The sequence below is a fragment of the Hippocampus comes genome, unplaced genomic scaffold (genome assembly GCF_001891065.2).
Source record: "Hippocampus comes isolate QL1 unplaced genomic scaffold, H_comes_QL1_v1.1 scaffold82, whole genome shotgun sequence".
In the NCBI taxonomy this organism is placed as follows: domain Eukaryota; kingdom Metazoa; phylum Chordata; class Actinopteri; order Syngnathiformes; family Syngnathidae; genus Hippocampus; species Hippocampus comes.
The window spans coordinates 1033411-1038898 of record NW_017805135.1 but is presented as its reverse complement, the minus strand read 5'-3'; positions in this window follow the sequence as shown (position 1 = coordinate 1038898).

Here is a 5488-nt window from a genome sequence, read left to right as displayed (position 1 = left end):
CAGATTTTTAGCATTGATGTCACGCTTCGTGAGCCAGCCAAACTGACAACACGACCGATGTTCTCCAAAACAGAATAATTGATTTGATTTTGCTTTCCTTTTAAACTGATGTTGTTGTTGTGTTTGCTTTATATTAGCCGTGTTCCTTATGGCAGGGGGACTACTGATGGAAATTAGCCTTTTGGCTATAGGTCGGCGTATTTACATGTTTTTTTTTTTATATTACGGTTAATGAAAACTAATTAAAATAAATGAAAATGAAATTGAAAAAAAAACATTTTTTTTGGAAATGAAATAAAATAAAAAACAAAAATGCTTTAAAAAAAACTAAAACTAACAAACTACATATTATGTTTCTAAAATGAATTAAAGCTAATTATGTAGCAAAAATATCCTTGATTTACATCTATCAGTTAATACAAATAAACACTACATGAGCTTTTCATGGTTCATTTAAATGTTATTTATTCCGGTATTCCTATATGTCTGTTGAGAATTGTAGTTTACTTATTTATTTATTTTTTTTAAATCTTGCACTTGGCAAACACTCTAGTCTACATATTAAAAAAAAACCTCAAAGTAATACTAAAACTAATAAAAACAAAACCAATGACCAAATAAAACAATAAAAACATACATAAGCAAACAAAGTTGCTCTAAAAACAATTAAAACTAATTCTTTTTTTTTTTTTAAGTCAACATGAAATAAAAGCTAACTATAATAAAAATCTCAAAACTATTCGAACCCTGCAAGTTGGGAGAGTGAGGTAGGTTTTCCTGCTAAAGTCACTGCTTCCCTTTTGAAAGTGCTCTATAAATACATTTGAGTCGAGTTGAGTTGAGTTCCCTGAACCCGACTTCACAAATAAGCTAAGCAAAATGGGGAAAAAAACAAGGTCATCTTCTGAACAAGTGAGTGTTAAAAGTCCCACATGACCTTAGAAACAGTCTGAGACCTGACCAGAATCTGTCTCTCCATTTATCAGTCATGTATTGTGGTCAAATGTGACTTTGACCATTTTAAGATTCCGGCGACTACCTGCAGAGACTCACTGACATCCTGCCTTTTGGCCTTCATCTCCAACATGAGCGCATTCGTCGTTTTTCCTCTCACTTGCGCTTCATGTTGTTCGCTTCCCAGCAATGTTGAATACGCACTAGCATCATGACTGAAAACTCTCCCAATTGACCGGCAGGTGACTCCCTGACCCCGCTTTGAATTGTGGGTATTCAGTTGAATTATACGGCCGTCACCGATGGAGGGATACGTTTATTCAATCAGGACGTCGAGATGTCGCCGATGCGGCCGTCGCGCGGCCATTAATCTTCCTGGAAGAGCCTCCTTGGCTCCACGCTCAAACAGTGGACGAAAACCAGTTGGACCTCCTTCGCTGTCACTGCTGCACATGCCTCAAGTTTGTTTCTTAAAGAAAACAAAAAGGTTTCTTTTTTTTCAAAATGAAAAGCTCGAAGAAATAATAGCAAATTTTTTGTTGAGGCGGAAAAAGCCGAGTGTTTTTAACCGGACAGTTTTTCAAGAAAAAAAGCTTTCATCTCTTTGAATTTGTCATGTTTCGGTTTGTGACCAACAGGTGGCACTGTGGGGCTTTTCCCTGTAGCTGCACACCTGTTGGTCGTTAGGTAATTAGTGGCTATAAAAGGACTCCCGGCTGACTACTCATTGTCGGGTTATTGTTTGTTGCTGTTAGTTTGCTACTGTCATGTTTGTTTCGGTCGTGTTTCTGTTCTAGCGCGCTTCAGTCACTGTTTTGTTTGATACTTTGGATTCGTTTTGGTAACTTGTTAGCACTTTGTTTTGGATTTAGTTTTCTCTGTGTTTTATTAAATACAATTCGTCAAGTTCACCCTGCTCCTCCCTCCTGCCTGCTTTTTGGGGTCCACCACCACCTCACAAACGTGACAGAATTATTGTTTTTAATTTCAAGAACAATGTGTACTTTCAGAGTGAGGTAACTTTTCAAGAAAACAGAAAAACGCAACTTTCAAGAAGAAATTAGGTGTGGTTTTTTTTAAGACCAATATTTTTTTTGAAGAAAATTGTCATCTGAGGAAAAGTAAAAAGTATAAAGTCTTTTATTGAGGAAAATAAAGCCAAAATGTTAAAGATTTGTGGAAAAAAAAATTGTGATAAATCTATGACTGTTCTGCTTTTGACAGGAAACCTTTGTCGTTGTTTTCGGCTCTTTTTAATCACATTTTTTGCAAGGAGGATTTCTTTGGGCAGAAACTGTTTTTATTTATTTATTTATATCAAGAAGCAGTCTTATGAGAAATTGAGGCACATTGTTTTTTTTTGTTTTGTTTTTATTTTAAAAACAATTCTCAGCAAAACCAATATAAAATTTTCAACAAAAAGCACCTCGTCCTCAAGATGGGAAAATACAGAATGCGGGTTCTTTGACGATTCTTCCCTGCATGATCTCTCTAAAATCATTCAGCGACCCGGCTCCTCTCATCTGCACTCTCTTGTCGAGCCAACTCACAGGTTTTCAATGGGGGTTTAGGTCTGGGGACTAAGATGGCCACGTGAGGAACTTGATTCTGTGTCTGGTGAAAATCAATATATACTTTTTATTTGAAAACTGGCTAAACCAATTCAACTACACTGTACCAGTTGTTAACTTCTTTTTACACTTTGAAGGATAGCAAAGAATGTAAAGATGTTTTACGATGCTTTCCTATGCGGAACGTTTGCCAAGAAAACGGGCCTCGATCGGGTGCGTTGTGCTGCAGTATGCTAACAAATACGTCATTTAAAGGGAAAGCGTCATCCAAGCTTTTGACGTCACCACGTTCCCCTTCATCTCCACCTTTTGTCTTCCCTCCTCCACCTCAAAGAACCTCTGGAGGTCTTTGAGGTGGATAAGTCGATGAATTGTTTCAAGCAGCTCAGGATTGGACGGGGCCTCGGCGTCTGGCGTGGAGAAGATAAGACCGCTTATCTATCTCTCCGTCTGACCAACCTGCAACCCCCGGGCCCCTCCTCCTCGCCATCATCACGACCTCCTCGGCATCCCTAAAGAAGACAAAAAAAAAAAAAAAAGCTTCACTAACAAATTGTCGACTCGGAAAAGCTTTCCAACTTGGGGAAGATGCAAACTAAAGTATGCTGAGTGCAGTGCTTTTTTTTTCTTGGGCAGTATAACAAGTATGACTATTGAGCGATCTTTTTGTAGGTTTTTTTTTCAATAACCAAGCTAAACTCTTACAATATAAAAGTCAGTTTTCTGAGAAAAAGCACATTATTGCTTTGTGACAACATAGGAGCCCTGTGCTATTTAGCAACGATGACACGCTGCTGTCACTCCTCCGCCATCTTGTTTGGGAGTGACAGTCCTCCCCTTCCTCGTTTTTTGCTCCTCGTCTTCCTCTTCTTTGCCGTTGATGCTGGCAGCGCTTCATTACTGTCACCATTTTAACGTGAAGAAATGACGACAGGCAATTACGTGTTTGTCAGGAGCGTCCTGGAATAAATGTTTATCGTGGAATATGATGAGCACGAGAGGGGTTTATGGTATCGGGCTTTATGAGAGTTTTGATACATCACGAATGCAAATGTATCGTGTGCTTACAAATTTTGGTGAATTTTCGTGTTGTTTAGATTGTTCTTTCATTCTTTATAAATTCAAAATAAAAGATGAAAACTCCATCGGATTGGATAATTTGGTAGGATTACCAAACCGTCCAAAACCAAATAATAGAGATAAATTGAGGAAAAAATAATAATTCTTGGCATCGTGTACCTGACTCCAGTTATCTTATTGCTAATTAGGAAAATTGTCGCCATCATCAAAGCTGTGACAGAGTTTTGACGAGGAACATGTCTCATGCGCTTGTCTCTGATCGGGGAACTGGATTGGCCTCTCATAAACGATTCAACGTCATTAATTAAAAACTCGTTAAGATTCCCCCTGAGGAAATGGCCGATATCTAAACAGTAAATGACAGCAATTATTCATTTTAGCTGTCTTCACAAACAATAATATTCATGTAATCCATGTTATTCAAGCTACATCTTTCACCGTCTTTATGTTCACGGATTAAATGTCAAATGTGTCCAACACAGTTTTTTGTTTGTTTGTTTGTTTATTGTTTATTGAACATAAAAACATATACAGCAATAAATTGACAGCAAGTAAAGGTAAAACAGTATAAATAGGAAAAGAAAACAGGCATCATACAGCACAATTATTATATTTTCAAAGGAGTAGGAAGAAGTAAAAAACTTACCTAGTCTGACCCCATGTTTTGTATTAATGTATAAATAGATAATTTTTTTATATCAATCACAAAAGAAAAGGAAAAGTCTGCATATAAACAAATGCTTTTATCCTTACCTGTGCTCTACTTATCTATTTTTACAACTTTTGGTTTGTACAGGGATTATATACATACATGCTCTAGCACTTTTATATGTCGATTTTCTCAATCACAAAAGAAAAGGAAAAGTCTGCATATAAACAAATGCTTTTACCCTTATCTGTGCTATATTTATCTATTTTTACAACTTTGGTTTGTACAGGGATTATATACATACACGCTCGAGCACTTTTATATGTCGATTTTCACCTTGTATTCATAATGGATATTGCATTACATGACTACATTGATCAACTTAATTCTGATTTATTATTCTATTTAATGAATGTTTCGAATTTATCACCTTAACTCTAATTGATGTCGTTTTTTTGGACTATCCTCTTGAATTTGTTTTTTGAACTCAGCAAGCGATTTACTCATTTTCAGGTCTGTTTCAAAATTATTCCACAGATTAACACCTATTACAGATACGCTCCTTTGGTTGATGTTCGTTCTTTTTTTGGATATTTAAAATTAAAGTGGTTCTTGGAACAAAATTATTCCACAGATTAACACCTATTACAGATACACTCCTTTGGTTGATGTTCGTTCTTGTTTTGGATTTTTTGGATATTTAAAATTAAAGTGGTTCTTGGAGACAGTGTTCATAAAATTCAATTTAAGGTCAGTGAGTTTCGTTGTGTGGTCTGTTCATGATGTGAAACGTTGCCCATATCTACCAAAATAGAGCTTCAACAGTCAACATTTTAATTTGTATTGAAAAAGGTAGCTGTGAAGAGGCTCTCAGAGGCAGGGCTTATTCCGCTAAGGATTTGTTCAGTGATTCACAGGAGAGCAAAATCATCAAGTTTCAACAATAAATGAGTTGTTTGAGATAAACGCCACACCGCCTTGAATTGGCATTTAAAGCGGCGCTATATTCGGATTTACAGCTTTTTTTTTTTGTAACACGGCAATCATTGGTACGTGTGCGTGTGGCTGGATTCTCATCCTTATTTCCCTCTGTGAGGGGTTTCGAGGAGGCGAGAGAGCGAACCGGCAGAGGAGGGTGATTGGTGGCAAGTGATGGCGAAGGGTGGGTGGGGAAGGGGTGGCTTATCCCTATAAGAGCGCTCGCCTGTATCCTCGACGTAGCCAGACACGCTCA